Below are 27,686 nucleotides of genomic sequence, written 5' to 3' on the forward strand. Positions count from 1 at the left end.
ACTGTTTCCACTCGACATTGAAATACAAAGTACATGTTGAGTCCTAAACAACTCTGAGATATCAGGAGTTGCAACATTACACCTGAGCTGCTGTTTCCATTTTAAGACCACAGTTTGTTTACGGGTTGCTGTTGGTGCTTCTCCTCTTCATTTTTATTCTCCCTGGGTTTTATTGTCACGGATTTCATTAAATAATGAGAGCTCACCATGACCTGCTCCAGTCTAAGTTGATTTAAGTATAAAACTCAGGACACACGGTGTCTGCCTTGCAGGTTTGGCATATTTAGTTTTATTTTTTCTTATTCACGCTCATAAAACATATATAAATGCAGGGAATCCGTACGACCTTTTAATTTGCCACAAGTCTTTGAACTCAACTTTGGCATCAAGAAATATTGTAAAATATCAGATTAAAGAAGTGAAAAGGGACAATAATTAAAAAGGAGAGTGATTCAGTTGTTAAATAGAGCTGCACAAAATAATTTAAAAGAGATCCATCATGGCTAAATCAATTTCTGCAATATGGCAAAGAACTGCTTGGATGCAATATTTGGTATAATATCATATTTCAGTTGCAATGTCTGCAAAATTTGCATGCCAGTAATTCATCTGGCCTGTTAGTTGGGCTTTCACTGCGCTCCAGTCACACGCTTGATAAATATTAGTGGCTGTGATACAAAAGACAGGAAAAAGTGATCATAGTTGTCATAGTTGCGATTGAATTCCTCCATTTCGTAGCTGTTGCCCTTTTGTTCTGGCCTGTTTCCGTTTTGTTCTAGTAAACAAACTATTTTGAAGCAGTGAGCCAACCACCTCCCACCCAGATTAACCAACCGATGCCAAACAAGCATCAAGAGTAAAAACCCCGTTGCAGTGAGATTGTTCCTGTGAACCCAGATATGTGCAAATATTCCAGACATGCCGTCCTTATTTGGAAATTTTGTATTTTTCTATTTTAGTTAGCATCTTTGAATGCTGGTTAACTGGCAGAATTGCTCTCTTTGATCAAATTTATATAAAAAACGTACGCAGCGGCACATTGTTTAGTGAAACCAAATACATTTATTCTCACACAGGATGCAGACTGTTTAACGTAAGTAAAAAAAAAAATATGTTACCAAATCCGGACACATTAACAGGTGTTGAAGTTAGACTTTGCTCCAGAGCTTACAGTTTGTTAGTGAGGTGCAGCTTGTGGGGAAAACTAAGTGCAAATCCTTCAAGGCCGGTTCATGGAGTCCTTGTCCCTGTTGATCCATGTGAAGCAGAAGCACTGAGGCCTCTGCCGTGCATGTGGGCAGCTGTCAATGAATAGCTTGCTGGGAATTTCCACAGATCTCTGTGGTATAATTTAACTTAATTTGACTGAAATCAAACGTTCAGAACAAAGAGTTATAAAGTTATTAGTTATAAACAAAATGATTTGCTGCCTACTTAATCTGTGCTCCTTTTCATTTCCTTGTTGTTTTAGTCATTTGGCTTAAACAATGGAGCAAGAAAACAGTCTCATCATTAAACACAAACCCAAAGATGCAGTTTAGAGCAGCGCTCATGTTTTTAATCAGATCTTACATTCTTGGTCTTTACAGAACAAAGAATATAAAAAGGATTTTGTCAGTTGGGAAGTCAGCAAAGCGATTTAACTACAGACCCACTCAAATAAACTAAACAACATAAGCATTAGGCATTGTTGTTTTTACTCTCAAACTTAATTTGAGCAGCATCTCAAAAGCCTGAAGCTTCAAGCGATATAACTTCAGGTTTGGGCTTAAATTGGACATATCTTATCTAAGACACTTGGACATCAGCATTCTAACTAGCCATTCATTAAGGTAGAAGTCATCTTCAAGTTAAAGAGCTACCAAGAGAATTCCGGTCTTGTCCGTATTTCCGGAAACAGGAATATTGTTACAGCTGTCGAAGAAAATCGTTTAAATGATAAAGAACATCAACAGCTGGAGATTTTAGCTGTTTTGCCACTTTGTCACCCACCACACCCTGAGCTGCTGGCCTGGCGAGTAAGGCAATCTGGACGTGCCCTCTGCAGCTATGTCTGCATCAAGAGTCATCAGCAAGATGAATTTTCTATTTGAGCAGGTGCTGTGGGTGTGTTGCAACTTTCTTTAGCAGCTTCCTTTCAGTGTCTGGTTCCCTTTATGCTGTCCAAAGACACAGTGGTTAGAAGCACGTGGCTCCTGTGTAACGCATATTCATAGCAGGAATGAGCTCTGATGTTTTGGTAATGGATCCTTAAGCACCATTTGATGAATTAGGTGCTTCATAAGCATTGAAAGAATTTATTTTCTACTTTCACATTTTGTCACATTGCTGCAAACTTCTGTCTGTTTTAATTTGACTTCTGCTGTTGTAGACTAACAAGTTTATATATATATATATATATAATGAAGAAAAACTTGAAAAGTGTGTTGTACATCTCCTGAGTCATTACTTGACAGAACAGCGTCTGAAGGCTAAAAGATTTGCTTGTCAGCCCACTCAGTGTGGATGGAGAGAGTGTATGAACGTCAATTATCGAGTCTTGCCACCTCAGTTATATTTTCCTCTGGACTATAGCTCAGTTTTTATTTAGCTCCATCCATCTTTCCACCATTTCTGACCAGCTTCCCTGTTCCCGCCTAATAAAACCTTTGCCACAGCATGATGCTGCCAGCACCCTGTTTCACAGTGGGGATGGTGTGGCGTTTTGTTTTCTGCCACAGAAAGTATTTTGCATGTTGGTCGAAAAGTTACATTTCTGGCAAATTGAAAATTTGATTTTAATTGTTTACAAACCTCTTTTTTTAAAATCAAATCTAATCAGTTCTTTTTTTTGACTGAATTGGACAAAACCTTTTTTGGTGGATTCTATATTTTGGTTTTAATTTTCAAACTCAGTTGAAGTTTTTAGCAGTTCGCACATCCAGGGGAGGAGACGTCAGGAGGGGCTAATCCACCAATCAGTCGGAGTCAGGGTAATTTGAGAACTCTTATCATGTTTATAGAACCAGAAAAAATGGATTCTATTATTGTTTTGTCTCATTTTCTATACTAGGAAAGCAAAATATCAACAATGCAGGCACTCTAGTCATAAGGCTATCATTACTGAGCCCATCTTCACATTTAAGGTTTGTCATAAAGTTACAACTACTTATGGAATATTTTAAAGCTTTCTAAATTTTTGAATTTGGCAAAATAGAACAGTTTATAAAAATGACAATGCAAGGTATTAGCAAGCTTTCAGACAAACCGTTTTGAGTCTGTCAGCTGTCAAGGTCTCATCTTTCTGATATTTTGAGATACCACCTCTGGAGACCACCAGCGTTGAATAAGACATTTTCTCTTGGTTCATGGCTCTACAAGGACATTTAAAAGGGACCTAGAGAGAGGTGGCTCCTTTGGATTAAAGGTCAAATCTGAGGTCTTTGTGCACACAGAAAAATGAGGTTTGTGGTTATGTGACAAATTCATTTACCACAGCTTTGTCAATGTTGCAGCACCACTGGCAATCAGAATGTGGTTTCTTATTGTTTATAATTAGAAAGTAAGCACAACTATACGACAAAACGTATGGCTTTTTAACATGTAATGACTATTGTAGTTCACTGTAGGTGCATTTATTGAAGTTTTCACTTTTACTGCCATGTTTCTGCCTTATTTTGTGTTTTTTATTCTGCAGACTTGTTAAATAAGTCGGCTGCCCTGTCAGAGCAGCTGTGTTTACCGTCGGCGGTCTCTGTAGACAAGCGTTGTAAAGAAACTAAACCTCGCCTGGTGGCATCCTGCTACTCCACAAGCACAACCAGGCCTTTTAACTATTTTTGTTCTGTTTACAGATGGCCAGATGCATAATAATGAACATGACAGTGAAAAGCTAATTAGTCTTTCCAAGATTTTATTCTGTCTTACTCGACTGCTGTTACTGATGCAATGCATTGTAACACGCTGGAGTGAAGTCTGGATGGAGCTAAAAGGAGATCTTCTGGTTCAGTGTAGCTGTTGAACCACTTGATATAGTTAGTTTTGGCTGGTATAAATACCTTTTAAACAGACATATAAAACAATAATTATAAATAATAGGCAAGCAGCAATGTGGTCTGTTATGTTCAAGCTCATCATTAAAGAAAGTTTAATTTGAGTGTAAACCTTTACATCTTGTCTTTGGAAAGATCTCTCTCCAGAAATGAAATATTCTGAAATGTTATGAAAAAGTGACTGATCTAGAGTTATAGGAGTTCAGTGAAGGTCCAAAGCCATGCACATTTTCTTAGCTAGCTCCTCACGTAAGGGATCGACTTGCTCTTTAAAGATTCTGTTCCTGCGTGTTAAACGTCTCGGTCGTGAAGTAAGAACCACACCGCGGGCGCTGCAGGACGGTGGATTCCATTGCCCTTGGGCTGCAAATAACACAGAGCGGAGGCATCTGCCATTGGCTATTCTGAGAAGCTGTCCCATTCCAGAGAGCACACAGACCCGGTGGACTAGCGCCCGAGACCATGAGTTCGCCCAAGCAGTTCTGTTTAACCTCCAGTTTAACTGTGTGTAGATGAATAACCTGGAACGTTTCCATGAAAGAGCTCTGGCGTTTACATCTTCTAGAGTCTTTTTTGGTTTTCTTAATAAAAACAGCTGATTATTTTAATGCTTTTTCAGATTTCAACACTAAATTTCCAATAACGACAGAGCTGACACTTTATTGGTTAACTTAATATGTTTTGATACGTTCTGGGTGAAAGCGGATGTGTTATGGAGCTTCACATGCAGTGAATACTTGATGCCAGTGTGCCCCCACCTGCTACAGGGCTGCCTGAAGGCACTGACAGCTCCCACGTTAGGAGGAAGACGCTGAGGAAAGATGAACTCCTTCTCCATGACTGTTGCAGCCCTTAAATATTGTTGCTTCCTTCAGTTTAAAGGTGAAATAAATTTTACTTTAACATTTATTTAATTCCCATCAGCAAACACAATTTTAGGTTAAATAATCTCAACTGTTCTGTATGGAACATGATACTTAACAGGCCTGAGTCTCAATACGCCATCTTGTTTAATCAAGACAAAGTAGGATAGTTTAAATTACCTTTTTTTTTTTTTTTTTAGAACATCCAGACTATCTTTCATTTTTGTGAAAGTAGAACCCATCTGTTTCTGTGAGTAAATGGTGCGTTGTTTAGAAATCCCTCCCTCAGATTCTTCAAGAGCTGAAACTTGTTTCAACATCCACTCAGTTGTGGGTCACTGCCACTTGGGGGCGCTCTTAAAAAAGAAGAATATGCTTTACAAATGGAGGATAAACAACTGCACTGCCTTCACCTCTCAAATACGAAAGTTTAACATAGACAAATATCCGCCTGATGGGGAAGTATTAAAAGTACATAAGATTGTCCAAGTGCAACTAATATTTTCACACCCTTCGTACAACACCCTATTTAAATGGTGTATATTGATCGTTTTTCATGGCAGGAACAAAATGTTGTCCACTTTTGTATAATACCCACAATCCCTCCCTTTGAACATGGTGAGATTGACAAAGACGGATATTTTACATGCAACATGCATCTTGCCAAAGCCATGCTGAATGTAGCCTATGATGCACTTGCACATAGCCCTACCCGAAATGTTTAATTTGATGGAAATTCATGAAAGAAATGCGCTTCTGAAGGGGTGGTAGAAAAGCTTGCTTTTTAGTTCACATTTATGTTGAAATACAGCTTCTAATTCAGTTTATTACACTTAAACTTGCAGCTGCAACATATTAGGGGTCCATGGACATCTTTAACGAGCCTTTTGCCCTCAGGAATCTGTCAGGGTCAGCAAAGCTGTTTGTTGTATTCAGGGAAGTGTTTGTATTCTGAAACATCACATAAATAACAAGAGACTTACGATTGCTCAGTTTTTATTCATTCATTTATTTAATTTAATCATTTTATACTTCCCTGAGCTTCAGTATTTGTCGTTCCTGATCTTAAGGGATTTTTCTTTTTTCAAAAACCCGTTCATTGCTTTTTGTGATGTTTTTAACAGAATCCACAGAAAATGGTGTAATGTGACATTTCAGAATGCAGAAACTAACCTGAATACAACAAATGGCTTTGCTGACTCTTGACAACAGATTTTCGCTCACACTGAGCCTGGTTCTGGTTCTGCTGGAGGTTTCTTCCTGTTAAAAGGTTTTCCTCTCCACTGTCTCTACATGCACATCCAGGAGGAGTGAATGCTGCAGGTCAACTTTTTAACTAATTTGAATAATAAACTGAATCCAACTGCACTGTTTGATGGTTAGGATTAATTGGAATGTATGTGCCTGACCTGAAATCTCTGATTCGATTGAATTGACTTTGTAAAGTGCCTTGAGACGACGCGTGTTATGAATTGGGACTATATAAATAAACTGAATTGAAACTGAATTCAGTTCATTTATATATGGATATTATATATAGAACTCCAGCCAGGTTCTGGCCCTGGACATCCATGTTTATAATGTGCTCATGTTAATGATGACCTTGGCCGTGGTGTAATCTACCTCCATGTCAACAGTGGAGGCCATGTTCGGACCAGAAATATCCATCTGCTAAAAACAACGGGGGGCCGCCTAGGTACAGGTAGCACCGATGAAATGTGATATGATCCAAGGGATTTAGTTAGAAGATCAATGTGCTTCAGTGTGTTTGAAAGCTTATCACATCCCAAATGTTGCAGAGGAGTTGCAACACAGAAAGGCTTGAAGAAATTGGTGTTTATCATGGCGGCATCGTTTGATCCTAGATCACACGGTTTCTGAGGTAAATGATAGGAATAACGCTTAAGTTTCACGTGTCTATATCTTCCTAAGGAAGATCATCTTTAAATAAGACGCCTATGGTGTCTTCTGTTTTTAGTCTAAATGTTGTCTTTGTTTGATTTTTCTCCTTACTGCAGCTTTTACAGACCACCAATTAATGAAATGCTTCCGGTTCTTAAGAAATGCCTTCACTGTTGTTCAAGAAATGATTCCTTTATACGTCTTAGCCAATGGGGAATATGGCTGCCTTTTAGTTGGACCTCTGAGAGCTTAAAACAGAAGGACTTTAGCTGTCCTGCTGGCAGCTAAAGCAGAGTATTTAAAGGTGGTTTACGAAGGAAAATCATCTTCTTTTGCCCTGTCAACATGTTTATATTGGTTTTGTAGTTTTCCTGCTGTCGTCTTCCCTGCATACGTTCTTTTGGGGATAAAATGTAGGCAGAAGTTCAGAGATTCCTGCTCTTTACACTAGACGAACATTACAACAACTTGTTTTTTCCTCTGATTTAGACATTTGATTTTTAAACTTGACAGTGTCTCTGGGGGTTGGCAACATGGCCGAAACGGTCAAATCAAAAGTTTATTACTACGGAAGTCCAAAGCATTTTCTTCAAATCATAATCAGTTTGTGTAATTTAGCTTACCTATTCCAAGTACAACTGACATTTAATAATGCTTGTCAAACACTTTGCCTGAGCACGAAGCAAAGGATGAATATGTTAAAAAGAATCTTATTTTCTGTTAAGTAAGGTAGAGAAAATGTCATGGTGGGGGCCGGTTTTTCTTGCAAAGGCCCTGGGAACCTAGTTACGAGTGCAGGGCATCATGAACACTTTGGAAGCATGACACTTTAAATAACGGTCTGTTGACCTCTAGCAGGAACTTATAATGTCATCCTTGGGTCTTTTTAGAAGGATAATGTTCCAAAACACCGGGCCAAAACGATAAAAGAAAGGTTTCACTAGAAAAAAAATTATCCAAATCCTATTAAATCAGTGAGGTGACCCAAACACAAGGCCGTATAAGAGAAAATCCGGGAATATGTACAATATAGAACAGGGGTGCCCAGGGGGTAACTTTTTAGATGCATTGCTCCTCTAACACATCTGAATCAAATGGCTGTATTCCCTCATCAGCAGCCATTCAGCTTGACCCATACCAGACTTTTTCATGGCGGTCGGAACAACATTATTCCGATCTTTTCTCCTCCAAAGATATCCAAATTGTGCCACTTCCATATGTTGTACTAAATCGGTTATGTTTCGATACTTTTCAAAGCGTCTGCAGTCAGAACGGTCAGGTCTTCCTAATTTTACCTCAATGTCATGGCTCCAACATTGCCTCCATGCAGACTTCTCTACAGAACGAACTGTTGTCTTGGAACAGTATTTTTCCAACATTCTGGGGGAAGAAACTGTCTCTCTCGAGGCTGGCTTCAAATGGTGCTGGTCTGAACCGTTTGTGTCCAGGGTGTGTGTGGTCTGCAGAGATGTTAGCTGCCCTTTTCCTGACCCTAGACCTGTACAAGTCCTGGATGGAGGGAAGGTCAGCAGAGAGGGTTATCGGGGAGGAGGGAAGCATGGGGGTTGTTCTTTGGAAGTCCACCGTCATCTCCATAGTCTTGAGCGGGTTAAGCTCCAGGTGGTTCTTTCCGTACCAGTGGACCTGCTGTCAATATGCAGACTTATGGTATACAGAAATGAGAGGGTAAACCGTTTGCTTATAAGACAGGAACTGTCTCATCAGGGATTCCTTCAGAGATACAGGAAGGTTGCAGATTTTGAAAGGTTTCCAGCAGACGTTGTTGCTGTTAACAAAAAATGACTGAGTCATGATGGACGTCTAATACTGCAGACACAGGAGCAGCCTTGATCTGGTCAAATGGTTAAAAAAAACACCAAATGAAACATGACTCATCAATGACTCTCATTTGGATGCGGCAGAGCAAGAACGGGCACAAACATTGCTTTTGTACAAATGTTTAGAATTTATATATATATATTTGCATTTATATCATTCTTATTTTAGGTTATTTAAGCTTGACATTTTAAGTAACTAATTAAAGCATTAAGTATTAATCATAATTGGTGGAAAAAGTAGGCAAATAGCAGTTTTCCTTTGTGATGTAATGCCTCTTCTTTGCTAGATGGTGGCTTTCAATGAATTCGAACATTCAGTTTAAAAACATTTGATTGAAAAAGAGAAACTTTTTGATCCAGAACTCAATGTGATATGTGTCATGCTTTGAAGTTTCTTTTTTTTGCACCACTAGGGGCCATTATTTTTTGTAATTTTCTTCGAAAGTCAGCAGACAGGAAACCGGACGGAGAGAGGGGGAAGAGCATGCAGCGCAGGTTTTTGGGGTTCAGGACTAGAACCTTGGACAGTTTGTGTCTAGGCCTGAAGGGTCGCGCATTCTTCCCCTACGCCACGCAAGGAAGCCAACAGTTGTAGCTCATGTTCTGGTCACATCTGAGTTGTGTGACTTTTGAAGCTCAGAGTCCATCCATGTCTTGTTCTGGGTTATCCTCAGAACAAGACATGGCTGTTCTGAGGAACAGCGGGTGCTCAGACCAGTTTTATGGACTTTGGTAACTAAAACTAATCAAGGAAATCAATTTCTGTGAAACAATCATAGCATTGAATCACGCACACAATCCAGCTTTTTCGGTCAAATCTCTGCAGGTAAATGTCTTGACATGTTATTATGCAGGAAAGTTTAATAGTGGTAAGCTGCCATTTAGTGCTCATTGCCCAGTTGTTTTGCTGTGCAACAACAGTTTGGTTTGACAATGCTACATGTTTCAAAGAAGTTTTTTTTTCCACAGGAATTACAATTGAAATGCTGATAGTTTACCGTAGCCACTACCAAAAACGTTATCTTTTAAATCAACCCTTGGATCATTGCAACAAGATGGAGGGTTGTAGTTGTTCAAGTAACTTGTTGCAAAGATGGCATTCCATGTTGCTCAGTTTGATAAAAATCTGTCACCAGCTGCATGTGGAACATAGACATGAACAAACTCTACATTTGGATCTCAAAAAACAACCTTTTGGTTTTTGTGTTACGGTAAAAAAATGCCTTTTAATAACTGAAATCTTTCTTTTTTTTCTTCTATGTCCACATTCTTATGGTTGGATGGGAATATGAAGGTAAGAAACAATATTTTTCACCAAGTAAGACGGTAAATGTTCATGCTGTTGTTTTTTTTCTTTTTTAGTCCACGAATTTAAACCATATGTGTTTGCAAATCTTCCCCATGGTCTCCTTCTCAGGTGCAACAGCTCACAATATTACTGTGACCTCTAGGGGGCAGCATGAACTAAAGTTTGAGCTATTTAGGTGCCTACTTGGGTCAGATAACCAGGATCCATAGATTATAGCCACAATCTTATGTGCACCAGTTCATCTGATTTGTCTTGTGTGAATCTTGTTTGCTTTGCAATCCACATGGATCCTCCTTCCTGCTGCAGTTCTTGCACTGTGTGTTTGGTGCAAGTTTTAAAAATCATAGACACATGCCTGTTTCTTATCCTGCACCTGTAAAAACTACCACATCTGTTGTCTGCCCGTCCATTCCTGTCTCTGACTGACATTAATATGCAAAGGCAGTCTGCGTGTCTCCAGACACACATCTGCCTTCTTTCAAGCTCCAGCTCTCTCCTGTTTATTCATTTCCTACCAGCAGACAGATCTGACTAAGAGCTCCAATAAATGTTCAGGTTGTCATGGCTATGATTGTAGCACTCAGCACTACATTAGGGGACCAGATACGCTCTTACAGTGTTGCGCATCTCTACCACATTAATGCAGTGGATATTGTGCAAAAAAACAACCCAAAAAGCATTCTTGGGAATGCTTTTTGAGCAAGGTCAATGCTAAAAGAGCCATAGCTTTTGTTAAATATTGAAGGAACAATTTAGTTTGAAAGCAAAATGATAGACAACCAAAGGATCAAATATACATTAAAATACTTTAGAAACATCTTTAAAAGCCAAGTTTCCTAAAATATAAATTTATTCAATTTGAATAAGAAACACAAATTTCCCTCTGAATGGGTTTCTCTTAAGCACAGCAGGTTTTAGACCAACAGTTGACATATTTATTCCTATGGTAACAAATTATTCTTTGACAAATATAGCAAATATGATGTGGCCACATTTCCACGTGCTGTGGGTGAAACTGCAGCCCCTCATCTTTGGATGTCTAATTCTCACTGGAATTCACATTATATGATGCATGGTGGTTGATGCCCCCAGAGATGATTTAGGACTTGGTGCTAATGCAGCATCATCAGCGTTCTAGTGTGGATTCAAAAGATGCAGGTCAGCTTTGACAGTGGTTTGGAAAAGAAATTGCAATTATTTCTCTGATGACTGAATCAAAGAGCATTTTATTTTACCACCTTGAATTTCTAAATGTATTTAAAAATACAGCGATGCCCCCATGTATCACTTTATTCCCCTTTAAAGATTCATCTGCAGAGCATGAAGATTTATCAAAGCAATGTGATCTCTTTCAAATAAAATCTAATTTTCTGCTTCCAAGAAATGATAATTTATTACATCTTGAGTTCTCGGAAGAGGAGCCATTATTATGGTGCTTTGCAACAGTTCCTGATTCCATGCATCTTATTTATAGCATATTATCTGTCTTTTTGTAAAATCCAAGCAAAAAATTAATTGGCTTCAGCAAAAAAATAACCCAGAACAAAACCATAAAAATAGTTTTTTATGTTGTTCATGTAGCAAATAATGTGGCACATTGTTAACAACTAACTGCCTTATCCAACAAACGAACTCTGCGGCTCAGTTATGTCCCTGAGCTTAATTTTAATATCTTTAAAAACAGAATTTAATTGATATGCATTACATTTAGAAGTTAATTTTATAAAGCTGCTTTGTGTTTTAGTAAAGCGTTAAGTTTAATTCAACCTGCATTGTACTTTGAACTTCACGAGAACGAGTCAACGACACAGTTTGGGATCATTTCTGTGCAGATCCTTGATTTTTTTTCTTATCAGTCTGAAGAGCTCCAACATTAAACACATGTTCACAGGCAGCTCATCGGGCCTCCGTGTTGATTTCACGTCCAGTGAAACGTGTGCATCTTGTACAGGTCCTTCTCAAAATATTAGCATATTGTGATAAAGTTCATTATTTTCCATAATGTAATGATGAAAATTCAACATTCATATATTTTAGATTCATTGCACACTAACTGAAATATTTCAGGTCTTTTATTGTCTTAATACGGATGATTTTGGCATACAGCTCATGAAAACCCAAAATTCCTATCTCACAAAATTAGCATATCATTAAAAGGGTCTCTAAACGAGCTATGAACCTAATCATCTGAATCAACGAGTTAACTCTAAACACCTGCAAAAGATTCCTGAGGCCTTTAAAACTCCCAACCTGGTTCATCACTCAAAACCCCAATCATGGTAAGACTGCCGACCTGACTGCTGTCCAGAAGGCCACTATTGACACCCTCAAGCAAGAGGGTAAGACACAGAAAGAAATTTCTGAACGAATAGGCTGTTCCCAGAGTGCTGTATCAAGGCACCTCAGTGGGAAGTCTGTGGGAAGGAAAAAGTGTGGCAGAAAACGCTGCACAACGAGAAGAGGTGACCGGACCCTGAGGAAGATTGTGGAGAAGGGCCGATTCCGGACCTTGGGGGACCTGCGGAAGCAGTGGACTGAGTCTGGAGTAGAAACATCCAGAGCCACCGTGCACAGGCGTGTGCAGGAAATGGGCTACAGGTGCCGCATTCCCCAGGTCAAGCCACTTTTGAACCAGAAACAGCAGCAGAAGTGCCTGACCTGGGCTACAGAGAAGCAGCACTGGACTGTTGCTCAGTGGTCCAAAGTACTTTTTTCGGATGAAAGCAAATTCTGCATGTCATTCAGAAATCAAGGTGCCAGAGTCTGGAGGAAGACTGGGGAGAAGGAAATGCCAAAATGCCAGAAGTCCAGTGTCAAGTACCCACAGTCAGTGATGGTCTGGGGTGCCGTGTCAGCTGCTGGTGTTGGTCCACTGTGTTTTATCAAGGGCAGGGTCAATGCAGCTAGCTATCAGGAGATTTTGGAGCACTTCATGCTTCCATCTGCTGAAAAGCTTTATGGAGATGAAGATTTCATTTTTCAGCACGACCTGGCACCTGCTCACAGTGCCAAAACCACTGGTAAATGGTTTACTGACCATGGTATCACTGTGCTCAATTGGCCTGCCAACTCTCCTGACCTGAACCCCATAGAGAATCTGTGGGATATTGTGAAGAGAACGTTGAGAGACTCAAGACCCAACACTCTGGATGAGCTAAAGGCCGCTATCGAAGCATCCTGGGCCTCCATAAGACCTCAGCAGTGCCACAGGCTGATTGCCTCCATGCCACGCCGCATTGAAGCAGTCATTTCTGCCACAAGATTCCCGACCAAGTATTGAGTGCATAACTGTACATGATTATTTGAAGGTTGACGTTTTTTGTATTAAAAACAGATAGGAATTTTGGGTTTTCATGAGCTGTATGCCAAAATCATCCATATTAAGACAATAAAAGACCTGAATTATTTCAGTTAGTGTGCAATGAATCTAAAATATACGAATGTTCAATTTTCATCATTACATTATGGAAAATAATGAACTTTATCACAATATGCTAATATTTTGAGAAGGACCTGTATACTTTCCCCTCTCACTGTGCATCAGCTTGAAGAAAATCCAACCTTTTTGACAGACATGATCTTCTGTGCGTTCTTATTGCTGAGCTGATAATGAATCAAAATAATGTCCACGTAGAGAAGAATAAGAACCTAATATAATTTTTTTTTTTTAAATCAATATGAATATATATTCATCCTACTGCCTGAATGAGTGTGTCGGCATAAGTACACACTTTACCTCAATGTGAAGGGAAAGGATTCTTCTGCTGAGGGATGATAACAAAGGTGTGTGCATAAACAGTACTTCAAACCCTTCAGTGTTCTCTCGAGTGTTATCACCATGCCATATTGCTCTGCTGTTAGGCAGGAGCGTGGCATTAAGCACAAGTTTCTCCAAGATGCTGCTCAATTATTATTATTATTATCCATCTATAGATTAATTTTCTAGCTAACGTCATGTACCATTTGCACCTGATGGGGAAATTTACTGCCAAGGTTTAGTATGTTTTTTGTTACAGGAAGCTTTCAGGATTTTGAGTCAGTGCTTAAAATAAGTCAAGGTCTGATCCACCATTTCCAACCAGTTAAGAGTCAGAAAACCTTCATATGTTCTTGTTTACTTCTAACTGAAACAACTGCAATCATGCAGTGTTGTTTAAAATGACAGCAGACCAACATGACTAACCAGATCAGCATCTGTACCTATCTATCATTGTTCATTGTTATCTTGGTTTTGATGATCATGTCATGAATACCTGGTAGATGTTTCTAGTAATTATCAAGCAGGCTTAGTTTCAAGCATAGAATATTTTACCCTCTTACTGTTCTGCTCTCTATAGAGTAACACTGGAAGTATAACAAGGCGACATTAGTTGGTTTGTTAGTCGTGCTTTTTGCTCGGGTTGCTAGCCTGCAGTCTGCTGCTTAACAGACATGAGATTTGCCAGAGACAAATGGCATTACCTTCTTAGAAGTGATGAATGGCATTCCTTTAGTTTCCGTTTGATGAATACCAGTGTTTTGTGTAAATAAAAACACGAAGAACTTTAGCAGCCAGCTGCCCATCATCAGTGTGTGGCAACAAGTGTGGGAGGGGAAGCACTGTGTCATGCTACACACAGCCAGAGAGAAGTCCATTCCCTCCAACACTTTCTGTGGCATTTCAATGGAACATGGTGGAAAATCTTTGCAGTTTTTTTGCACTTACCAGTGTTTGTTAGATCCAAAAAACATTTAACCTGATATGAATTATTGACGAGAATATGGCTCATTTCTGGGATTTATTTACTCATGTAAAATGGGAAATTGATTTCCTTACACACGAGCACAGAGCATCCAGATCGTCTGTGTGGTTTTATTCTGTTATGCTACCATGATGGATGACAGTGGAGAGGAGTCCACGGCTACATTAGATTTCCCAGCTTTGTTTCCGCATCAAGACGCAACATTCAGAGTCAGAGCGCTGATATTATTAAAACCGTCTTGTTATCTCATTAAACCATCATTTCTCGCCAGTTGTCCAAAGGAAGGTGTTCTTTTGTGACTGACATCAAGCTAAGCAGATTTATGTACACATGTCCTAGTCCAGGAACTAGGTGTTGTAGAGTTTCTTAAGGACAACAGGAACCACATGTGTTCTTAACGCTTCATCACCCCTGATCTCGTCAAGGCTTCACACAAAGCAAACCTCCTCGAAACATCAGCATGCTACAGTGGATAGAAGAGAACGTGCTGAAATGGTGCAACTGGCCTCTTTAATTTGTGATGAGCGTGGGAGAGCGGGACTCCCACAGGGCCGCTAGAGCCTGATGGCCAGGTTGTACTGCTGCTCCATCCCCCTAGCCAGCTGTAGGTGCACCTGCCAAGTCAGCAGCAGCTACAAAGTTCATTTTCTTGTTCTCACCTCCTTGGAAATGAGCCAAATTTGCGACCTTAGACCTGAACTTTGGTGCAAAGTGGGACATAAAGTGTCATCTTTACTTAAAGTACTGTTAAATTCTGCTTTTATCTGTAAGCTGCACATCTTCCTGGTCTTAGTCTAATAGTGGTTAACCAATGAGGTCAAAGGTAAAAGTGGAGTCTTGCTTGTACCATCTTAAAAAAATATTTAAATGTATGAAATTAGGTTTTATTATATTTCAGGTCTGTTTTGAAAAAAAAAATATTTAGTGAAATGTTTGGTTTTCCAGATTTTTTCCATTCTTCCCGTTTCTTTCAAGCTTTTAATATCACAAATACCAAATATGTGTTTGTTTTAAAAGCAATATTTTCAACTCTGTATCATAACTTTAGTCACATGTTGTATTTCTCCAGTTCAGCTGGTGAAGTTACTCTACTTCCTGACATCAGTGAATCTAAACACATTGCCTAGGATGGTTCAGAACTACGGCAGGCTAAACGGTTATTAACATCATGTCTTTAATTAATTCCCAAACAAATGTAATAAATAAAGATAAAAGAAAAATTAACCAAAAGTACTTCAGCTTTGTGCATCACAAAGTATCGAGTCAAGTCTTCACCATTCATTGCAATAATTGTTGCTATTACAATTCTGCTTCAGTGGAAACCAACAAAACATCACCGACCTGATGTTAAAATCTAGCACTAATGGCCCAAAATATTTGATACCGCTCGTTTAAAAATGTCACTTTACTTGATGTACTTTCATCTAGTTTGGTCTGTGGTTGTAGCTTCCAGTAAAGGTCCAGCTGGCCTTTGGCTGTACTCATTTTCTCCTCCCTGGAATTGCTTCCATGGTACAGATATCCAGAGAAATGTAACTGTATTGTGAATCTACGGTTTCTCAGCCATCTTCAGTCACCAGGCAAACTTTTTCATGTTTTTTAATTTTTTTATTTTTTAGCTTTTATAAACTTCAAAATGCTGAAGACTACCTCATCTTGCAGGATGGGGATGCTGTGCAGTCCTGACAAAAGTAGGACACATGTTGAACCTCCCAACTGAATGAGATCCCTGATACTAGTGGGAGATATTGGTTGACTTTGGCCAAACTTAGCCGGGGTGAGGAACACGTCAAACCAGGCAGAGTTTGGAGTAGCGACTGTTCCTTTTCATTGAAAGCGGTCTGGACGTAACCCCCTTAGAAGAGACCCTGGGACAGATCCAGAGCTTGTAGGAGGGGGCTGGCTTCCCTTCTGGCCTGGGAACACAATGGGAATACAGTTATCTCCATGATCAGATCTTTGATAAGTGGAAGATGGGACATGAAGGACGTTGTGTTTGATATATTAACCTTTTCGTTCTGAACCTGAAAAGATAAATGACTCTAGTCTTTGTGAAATAAACACTAATCTTTATTTGGGAGCGAATGTATATTTGCAGGCTAAATTGGACAAAAAATTAAATGGACTACTTTATGGGACCAAAAACAGAAAAGATAAAAATCACAATCATGTCAGTTTTTTGGAAAGCAGTTTCAAGCTTTTGATGCTCCAAGCCTGCTTCCTGTTTACCATTTAAGCAAAAAAAAAAAATAGAAATCCTAGAGGCTGGATAGTTCCTTTAAAAGACTTTGGTTTTTTTTTATCTCTTGCATCTGTATTGGGAGGTTCATAAGGTAAATGGCTGAAGGAGGCTGTTGTTGGTGTGTCTTGAGCCGTATATTATAGCCATTGTCACATTTCTAAGAAATAGAGTTTGTGGACTTTAATGGCAAACAAAAATCTTATCCTTGGACAAGGCCAGAGGCAGCAGCACGCTGCAGGCTGGAGGCCATTGAGAGTGAAGACTGTTGCCTGGCAACAGTTTACAGAGTCTAGTGGGGTCCTTCAAGGCTGCCCACAGCCCTGCCTGCCCTTCGTCATTATCACATTAAGATTAGGTCTGCAACTTGCCTGGCCTTAAATTATTTATATATTATTTTCTCCCAGCCATCAGTGTTTCACTCTGCCAGTCCTGCCTGAAATATTTGACACCACCTGCCGCTGATACGAAGTCTTCTGCAGACTAAGAACTGCTTGTAGCTGTAGAAGGAAAGAAAGCTTATTTCTCCAGATAAAATCCGTGTGTCCAGTCTGATGTTGATAGAGGAGTTAAAAGATGTATTTACTCAGACTTGTTTGTCCTAAAGACTGTATTGAAAGGGAAATATGTCTTCCTTCTCAATGTGTTTGATTTCTTCTGTTTATTTCCTTTTTGCTTTGGGCTGTCTCTGCAGATTCAGTGCTTTCAGTAGCTGTTGCCGATTTGGGGTGCCCGCCTGTGATGGTGCCTTATTTGTTTCCTGAATGTCTAATCTGCCAAGTTCATGCCTTTGGCTACTCACTGAGAAGGGCTTCCTTGTTCTGTGTCTGCCTGGCAATCCCAGCGACTGCTGCTGTCCCCAGCCTCTTGTGCGCATTAACATACAGCTGTCCCACAGGATGTAGTGAGGCAGACAACCAGGAGCTTCAGAGGGATGCAGGGCACTCCCTCTCCTCTCCCAGATTCAACTCACAGGCAGAAGCAGCAGCAGATGGGCTGTGGAGATTAAACCACCAGGCACATGGCGGCTATTGTGCGTTGCCTATTGTGAAATTCAAAGGTCATCTGTAGGGGTCAAGGCTGAATTGGTTGTGAAGAGCACTGCCTCCCATCCATGATCTGGTAGTAATTGTTCGTGTACGTTAGCTTCTTGATTGCACAGAAATAATGTACAATAAGGACTTGGAGTACAGCTTACAGAGAAAGGTCCACCTTTTTATTCAAGCAGTATGATAAAATACTGTCTTTTCCAATAGTACCTGGAAACAAAACACTCAATTTAGTCATGTCTCTACAACACAGGCAAACAAAGAAGATCTCCTGTAGTACAGTTTGCAATATGTTACAATACTCAGGATTCTGGTGATTTAGATGATGGTAAAACCTTCAAATGAAACTTCAGATGAGACTAAAACTGTTAAGCGAGGAAATAAAGAACTTGCAGGAAAAAAGGTAATTGTGTGAAAGTAAGGTGCATTCCAGTGTGTGTGGTTTTGTTGAAACTGACCTTTTCTGCACCACAGCATGAAGATTAGAAAATGCCCAATATTACATCAAAACACTTGTTAACATAAACCCAAATGCTTAAAAGTTAGATTTTTTTTTTAGTTCTAAGTCAGAAAAATTTAGTGAAAGCCCCTGATGGTGTATTTGCCATACAGAATAGTCCAAAGTGGCTGAAATGAGCTTCCTCCGCAGGGTGGCCAGGCTCTCCCTTAGAGATAGCGTGAGGAGTTTGGCCATCCGGGAGTGGCTCGGAGCAGAGCCGCTGCTCCTCCACGTCGTGAGGTCTCAGCTGAGGTGGCTCAGCCATCTGTTCCAGAAGTCCCCTGGAGGCCTCCCTCGATATAGCCTTTTATGAAGTCCGAGGACCCCAAGCACTTCACACTACAATCAGTCATCCACCCTGTCATACACTGGCAGTGTGTAAATGCGTGCATGTGTGACGGTGTAGCCACATCTGGGCCACCGGGCCCTCTGACCACCATCACCAGGCAAGGCAGGTAAAGTGTCTTGTCCAAGGACACAGCGACTGAGAAGGAATAACCGGCAACCCACCGGTTATAAGACCACATTACTACCACATTACTTTTAAAGGTATTTTCAGGCACCGGGAGGAGGCCCAGGGGAAGGCCCAGGAAACGTGGAAGTGACTATGTCTCTCAGCTGGCCTAGGAACACCTCAGGCTTCCCCCAAAGGAGCTGAAAGAGGTGTCTGGGGAGAGGAAAGTCTGAGCTTCCCTGCCAAGATTGCTTTCCCTGCGACCCAGCCCCGGATATGTGGAGGACTTACGAGTACGTGGAAACCCATCCATCCACCCATCCTTATGAGCCTGTTGCACAAAAGATACAGATTTAAAATTTGGAGTCTGCTTTTTTTTCAACGTTTTATTAAACAACGGACTGCATGGTGGCGCAGTTGATAGCACTGTTGCCTTGCAGCAAGAAGGTCCTGGGTTTGATTCCCAGCCGGGGGTCTTTCTGCATGGAGTTTGCATGTTCTCCCCGTGCATGCGTGGGTTCTCACTGGGTACTCCAGCTTCCTCCCACAGTCCAAAAACATGCCTGTTAGGTTAATTGGTCTCTAAATTGCCCTTAGGTGTATGAATGAGTGTGTGCATGGTTGTTTGTGTGTTGCCCTGCGATGGACTGCCGACCTGTCCAGGGTGTACCCTGCCTCTCGCCCATAGACTGCTGGAGATAGGCACCAGCTTCCCCGCGACCCATTATGGAATAAGCGGTAGAAAATGACTGACTGACTGACATGACACTTAACATTTATTGATTACCCACAAAAAATAACAAAACAGGCCACCACAAGACATATAGAAATACAGTAAGCTTAATGCTGGTTACATTTAAAAACAAAGTGTGACCCTCCTTTGCAAAGTAAATCATTTAAGTCCAGAGGCAAGTAGTCCAAAAGGGGTTGCCATATTCTATAAAAAACATCCAAATTGCCTTTTGTTAGGGCACTGAGGTGCTCCACTGGGAAGACCACTCTGAAGCATTGTGTAATAGACAGGGGCTGCACCTGAGTCCACTGTAACAAAGTGGATCACCTTGGAGAGTTTCTTTTAAAAGTAAATGTCTGCCCTTACATAATCCCATAAATCACTCCAGACATACATTTTTTGGTTCATCCATCCATCCATACATCCATCCATACATACATACTCTTCTGCTCATCCGAGGTACCGGGTTCAGGATGGAAACCCAGATGTCCCTACCCTCCTTGATTCACACATACTCCTCAAGGGGAAATAAAGGGCATTTCATTCCGTGTATGTGAATTATGTTAAGCATTACCACGTTATGCCCTTGCATGTTCATTCAAATGATCTGTCAAAGCTTAGCCACACTCCTAAACTGGATATCAAAATGTGATTAAATAAAAATGTCTACTGGTTTCTTCCAGTAATTAACATTGTAAATAGGAAGTAGTATTGTCCCTGGCTTTCTGACTTTCTCTGGCCTTATAAAGAGACTTGCTGATTTTAGTTGAAATGTATGCTGTATATTTGATCAATGGTCCAAGGAGAAAGTGGACATAAATTCACTTTTTGTGGACACCAAATGGTTTTCATTTTGTTTAAGACCTGACCCAGTTTGAGTAAAATACCACGATACCAAGGTATTGATCCAAAATAATTTGGCACTTTCTCTGGCATTTTATTAGGCACTTTAAACTATTACATAAAATCCTTGAACCCTTAACTTTTTACAAGCTTTTATATATTAATAAGATAACTGGCCCATGCCTGTTTTGCATGTATCTACTGCTTAAACAGCACTTTACTGTGGTTTTTGAAAACGGCATATTCAATGTATTCACTGAATACATTTCAGCAGTCAGTCACTTTTTGGCATATTAAGATAAACCCATTCCACAGACTTGCACTTCACTACTGGTTGTATGAGTGAGTGACTATCCCTAATGTTTCAGTCTTTTGGGAAATGCATTGACAGTTTTAATGCATTATTTAAAATACATGACATAAGCAAATAAAACAAGTAAACAAACAACGCTACAACCTCTAGAGGGTTTTTCCAGATGTTGTGTTCTCCCTGTCTCCACTGTGAGTTAGGAAGCAGGGAGTTGGTGGTGTTTGTTTGTGGAGTAAAAGTGTGAAGGAGGACTCTAGAAGTTTGTCAAACTGAAACAAGATGGAGGCAGGGAGACAGAAAGCATCAGAGTAAAGCATACATTCAATCAAGACTGCTTCAAGTGCATTTTTTGGTACCATTTAATTAAAACTTTTTGTTTCTAATGTATACATCTAACTGTACCTGAACATGCTTCCAGGCCCTCCAGCTATGAAGCTGGGTCTTTTTGTAATGCCCTTATAATGCTGGCATGTTGCTTTCAATGTGATGCAGTTAAATAATTCTTACTGGAGACTATGATGGGGTGCTGGTCAGTTCACATACATCAACATACAATTGGATTAAATTATGTGACATCTTAAAATCTTTATGACAGTTTACAGTCACTCCATGGTTTAAGAGCTTTGTAAAGAAATGGTTTAAATACATGCACGTAACGGATGCACGACACAAATAATTTGCAATGCATTATGGGGGGAAAAGGGGGGTATGAGTTGGTGAAGGGGTGAACTGACTCAAAAGCTCTGTGGTCACCTTTTTGGGTGACAGTGACAGGACTGGTAGGGGTTCTTCCTATAACCAGTGGGTTGTTGGTTTGAACCTCTACTCTGTCTGTCTCAGCCGTTGTGTCCGTGGGCAAGACACTTCACCCACTTGGCCTGCTGATGGTGGTCAGAGGGCTCGGTGGCGCCTGTGTATGGCAGCCTCACTTCTGTCAGTTCGCCCCAGGGCAGCTGTGGCTACCTTGTAGCTCACCACTGTCAGTGTATGAATGTGTAGATGACTGATTGTTGTCTAAAGCGCTTTGGGGTCTCTGCAGACTTGATAAAACGCTATACAAGTACAGACCTTTTACCATTTTCTTACATTTCTGTAAATAAATACATTAAGTCCTCTTTCTCAGAATTACAGCAGCAATGTAAAGTGTGTTAATGAAGGAGGTGACTCATAAATGTTTTCAGGTCATCCCTGGGTTACTGCACTTTGCTCTGCCTGAAATTAGACTTTTATGACCCTTGACCTCAATATATGTAGCCTTTTTAATCTTGGCAGATGCATCTCTTAGCATCGCCACTGGGTCATTGACCCACCAATGCTTTTAAAGATAATTAATCTCACTTCCCTGGGTGCTAACATTTCAAATGAAAATGTTTTTGTTTTTCTATACTGCATGTGTTTTACCAGTGTGGAAGCTACAAGACAGCAGATATAATGTCATATCTCTTCACACTTCATTGACTAAATCACTACACATTACCTCTGATCTGCTTTCTCATACGTTCTTTAACCAAAAGCAGTTTTTAGTTTGCCTCAGGCAGTTTTTTTTTAACAACAGCTTTTCGTCCTTTGTTTATTACACATTTCTCCTCCAATGCATATGTTTGCTTATGAATGAGCCATATTTTAAATTGCAGGTACAGCAACAACAGCGGGCTAGTTCAGAAGTTTGTTCTTTATTAGATGAAAAAAATCTGCTTCTTTTTTTTGGTGTGAGGAAAACATCCTCCTCTGATTATTTTTAATTTTGTACCACATTTCAATATTTGCATCATATGGTTTAGGTTAGGGGGGTGCCCAACTCCCTACAACTTTCAGATGCATCCATGCTCCAACACATCTGAATCAAACTCCCTCATCAGCAGTCATTCAGCTCTCTGGAGGCCTGGTAACCAGCCATTCAGTTGATTCAGGTGTGTTGGAGAAGGGATGCATATAAATGTTGGATATTAGCTCTAAAGGACTGGACCTTGGCACCCCTGCTTGAGGTTATCAAGAGTATTCAGTAGTCCTTTTAAAATATTTATATATCACAGTATTTATCACAGATTTTTCTCTTTTGGTTTTTCCACCACATTTACCTTTTGTTTTACACAGCATCATTCAACTTTCTTCCTTTGCAGTTTTAAACAAAACTGTGGGGTGCTATCCGCTGTTTAGTCATTTTTAGTCTTCCTTATATTATATCCTGATAAGGTTTTCTTATCAAACATTCTCATTTATTATGTTCTCTTAAAGTTGAAAGAGAAGTCCTTGGTTGATTGACATTCCCTTACAGAAAAGTAAATAATAGATAAACAAATGAATAGCAGCTTAGACAAAGTTCATAACCATAATGTAAGTCACATCAACAGGGTAGAGTTGCTATTTATATGTGTTTCAGCCAATGCAGCAGCACACCTGGTCGCCTAAAGTGCTGGGTGGGGTAAGGTTGGCTTTTTTTCTCTGTTTGCTAATTATAATTACTGCAGATCCCAGACTCTTATGGATTGCTCTTCTTACACAAACGAAAGTACAGTTTTAAATTATTTGCACACAGTTGGCATAAAGTTCCTGGCAAACCATTTGGGATTCAGTCCCGTTGAGTCGTCAGACTCTACAGTCGGGTCATGTCCGTTCAACATTATGTGTGCAAGTTGCTTCTATGTTACATCACTGGTTGTCAACAAATGTCTAAATGTAAAAATCTTTCTTTTTCTGCTTTATAATTTTTTTATTCAGAGCTTTTATTTGACTCACTGCCATAAAACGCTGCGGTGCTCCAGTTGGTTACTAAAATCGTCACTCTCATAGACTCTACTTGTGGTCCATCAGAGATAAAAAAATAAACAGACAGACGCTTTAGACAAGAGACCCAGCTTCCACTGCAAGGCCCAGTGTACACATCCAAACAAGATCAAATTTGCCCTTCACTTTCAGGAAATTGTGTCGGATATAAACAGGGGAATCATGTTTTCCACCACTTTCATTTTGATTGCCGTTTTTCTGCCACTTCTCTGTTTAACTCGGCCATTTAAAATAGGATAGAAAAAAAAACCAGCAGTTCGTGCTGTGTTTTCAACTTTGGCACGAGTAAACCAGGAAGATGTTCCACCTGCATTCTTTCCAGATTACCTCATGGGTCAGGCTCACCGTCCAGAGTTAGATTTTTCAGACAAGGCAACGGCAGCAGCTCCAGTAGCCAACCCTGAGGACAGAACCGCTTTCAAAACCGTCTGATTTTCTCTTTCCCACATTTGTTTTTCTTACCATACTATTCATTAAGAGATTTAGGTAAATTTTGTTCTCTGATAGTTCTTACAGTCTTCAGTTATGCTTGCTGACTTTTAAGATTCACCAACATTAGTAAAGCCATCAGAGAACACGCAGCACAGAATTAAATGTATCAAGGATTTTAAAGAATGTTTAATTTGTAAAGAAACCGTCTTTAATTAGTAGAGTTTGTGGAGTTCGGATTTGGCTACTTTTGATGTTTAAAGTTTAAACAATATATACACCAGTAATCTAAATTAATAAAAAAATAGGCAAGACTTCACACACTATGGATATGTTTAATGCTTTAATGTCATCTTTTGGAAGAAGACTACTACTAGATGGCTTACACCAGAAATAGGTCAGCTAAGGAAATCTTTTATTTTATGATTGAAAAGGACCTGGTTTTAGTGAATAATGGAGTAAAGTATCCCATATTAACTTGTTTCTCTTTCGCATAAATTGGTTTCCTTCTGTGAATTTTGTAACTGAGTGTCCTTACTGTTTATCACATTTACTATGAAAACAGGTTTACAAACATTTGAAGGTCAAGTCATTATTTCTGTATCTTTGCAACTGGACTAACTGGAAAAATCACAGATTTGCATGGGGTTTCATTCTTAAGTCAATTTAAGTTAAAGTTGGTTAGCACCAGAGGTGGTGCTAGACTTTTTTGTTGTCGGTCATTTTGACTGACGGTCAAAAAAAAAAAATCCTGTCATAATCTATATTTACCCATCACTTTATTTTTTAAAATGATAATAATTAAACGTTCAAAAGCATTTATTTTCATTTATTTTAATTAATATTCAGTCTGAACAAGCTGAACAGAGATTCCACATCAACCAGATGAATACATGTAACTTTTTCTCCACTGACTGTGGTCCCAGTAACTACATAGAAACAATTAAATTAATCGGCTGCATTTAAAATCTGAACAGATCACCTGCAGTGGCCTGAACGCACAGTCTCACAACTTCCTCCTGGTTCGCATGGATCTGAATTGCTCACCCTCATTTGTTTTTCCTTTATCTTCCACTGGATCAGTCCATATTTTTTAACCTCTTTTTATCAACACCATCGTCGTTATTGGGCTTTTTGAAAAAACTTCGGACACTCAGCTGTCAAGTGAAGCCAATCCAGTGAGAAAACAGTTAACTAATATGCTAACTTAAAATGACAGATGGCCTTCAGATTTTTCCATCACCATTCAAAAAAGAAAAAAACGGTCAAAAACTGAAAATATTCTGTTAACGCGACCCCTGGTTAGCACATAAGGAAGTACTGCAAAATGCTCATTAGTTGGTAGGAATAATAAAATTTACAACCTGCTGATTTGACAGGATGGATGGAAACTAGTGTTTAGCTCCTGGTTACTGACCAAATAACTGCGCAGTTTAAAATGTAGACCCCCGTGGGGGTCAGTCTAGAGTGAATAGTAGGGCAGTCTACAGCATCCTTCACACTAATTGGCTCCCCTGTTGAAATGTCTAACTTTAATTAGAAGAATAAAGGTCTTTTTATGCAGAAGCTTGCTGCAGGCAGACATCTTGGCGCTCTTACCATCCTCCTCTATGTACATAGTGGCAAGGTGTACCTGGGTCTTCATCCAGCCTTGTTTGTTGCAGTTCTGGTTGTTTTAAGCTTTTAGATTTTTGCTAACAGTAGACATGGGCAAGTTTAGGTTCTTTTCAGTCAGTTTCCTGACTTCTAAAGATTGACACATCTGCCTTACATGAATGGCACGTTCTCTTTCTTGTCCATGAAGAGCAATGAGGTTCTGAATCATATTTCTACCAAAGGAAACAGAAAGTCATGAATTACTAATTAAACATTTATTGCACTTCAATCAACTAAAGAAAAATAAAGTGTAAATTGCAAAATGCTTCATTTGAATTTATTTGACAGGAATTTCAGTATAGTCTCGCTATTATATCTTCATCTCATCGTTACATTTTTTCAACTGTACAAGCTTGGCTTTTTCATGTAAAAAGCAAGAAATGGTTTGGTTTAGTGTTTAATTCCCTCCTCTGATAGTTGATCCATCCAGATAAACGATGCCTTGTATTTCTTTTAAATGTCATTTCATTTGAACAGAAGACACAGGATTTCTAGCTGGGTTGGAGACCAAGTGTAAGTGTGGATTATCTTGTAGGATAACAGTTGCAGGATTGAATAATACCAAAGGAGTTGGGGCTAGTAAATATCGGTTGTGAATTGATGTCAAAGCGGGCCATCTCTGTGACACTGTGAAATAGTGTCAACACACTTTGAGCTCCTTTTAAAACAAATTTAGGGATCTTAAGATGACAGGTAACACCTTGCATTGACAAATAGGCTCACTCTGCTTCATGTGGGATGCAGAGTGGAAATTAAAGAGGGTTGGATGATTAAAGAGTTTTTTTTTGTTTCTTTGTAAATGTTTTTGCCAGTGCTGGCCGAGTTTCACCTGGCGTTATAAGACACATTTCCAGAACCATCCTTTTTTTCCTAAATGAGATCAGATGACTCAAAAACATCCAAACGCAAAACCTAAGAAGGTGAAACAGAAAAAAGGCTTAGAATGGAGGAAAACTGTTTTTACCTGTACTACCAATAATTCCCTCATGTTTCTGCATAGCCATTACACTGTATGTTTATTTGAGATTTTAATGGCTTAGCCTATGAGAATATCATTTATTGAAAGGTTTAACTGCCCTACAGAACAGGTTTCAGAGTTTTACAATCTTTAATATATTTTTATTTTCTGCTGCTACAGTCTGAATCCCAGCTGTCCTGAAATGCTTTCCCACTGTCCTTCTGGTTTCTTGCTCAAATGCAAAGAACTAAGGCGGGCCACGCTTTTTTCTTTGAAGCATCTTCTAGTTTCCAGCGAGCCACTTGGACTGAACCGCTGTGTGTCATTGGCTCTTTGATGTCCTTACTGTTTTGGTGTGATGCTTGTGACCGGCCAACATAATGACTAATGGCATCATTTAGGAGCAAAGCGACCCAAACCCGGGCATTGAGTTCTTGCACTTCATTACTTGTGCTGCAAAGAAATGACCACATCGAGGAAGCTAACGATGCAGTGTCCATCTTAATCACCACTTCAAGTCCCCCACCCCCCACTGGCACGACTACAAGGACATGTAGCTGATATTCCCAGCGTCCTTTTAGGCCTGCTGGGAACACCCAGCATGGTGTTTGTTTATATTTTTGTTCAAGCAAAAATAAGGAGCTCCAACTTTAAAATGCCTCAAGAGTTTCCTTATCGAGACAGACAGCTGCTCAGGTTGGCTGAAATGATCAAATTATTATACATCTCTTGTATAAACTTGAGATGCAACTGTAAAGCTGAAAACAGTCAAAAACTCAAAGAATATTGATTAAAAAACTTTCTTCTTCAGCCCTCAGGATTTTTGCTTTGTTTCTTTTTGCCATATTCGGGGTGTTTTCTTTGGGGTGATGCTTTTAAGCTGAAGGTGAGTAGACACCAGTATATGACAGCATGTGGGCGTCTTGTGCTGTAAAAGCATGTCAAAACAAAGTTGTATCCGCCTACTTCTATTTCTGTTCAGATAGTTCCGCTTCACACACATTTAACGTCAGCCATCAGAAGAAGTACCTTCACATAGCCTCATCC

The 27,686-nt window shown here is 39.7% G+C and overlaps 1 protein-coding gene across 3 annotated transcripts in view; it reads left to right on the forward strand.

The window, feature by feature from the left end:
• fbxw7 (F-box and WD repeat domain containing 7) overlaps positions 1 to 27,686 on the forward strand; it is a 110,259-nt gene that overhangs the window by 40,634 nt on the left and 41,939 nt on the right. The window lies entirely within an intron of this gene.

Source organism: Girardinichthys multiradiatus, chromosome 5 (assembly GCF_021462225.1).
Source record: "Girardinichthys multiradiatus isolate DD_20200921_A chromosome 5, DD_fGirMul_XY1, whole genome shotgun sequence".
Classification (NCBI taxonomy): domain Eukaryota; kingdom Metazoa; phylum Chordata; class Actinopteri; order Cyprinodontiformes; family Goodeidae; genus Girardinichthys; species Girardinichthys multiradiatus.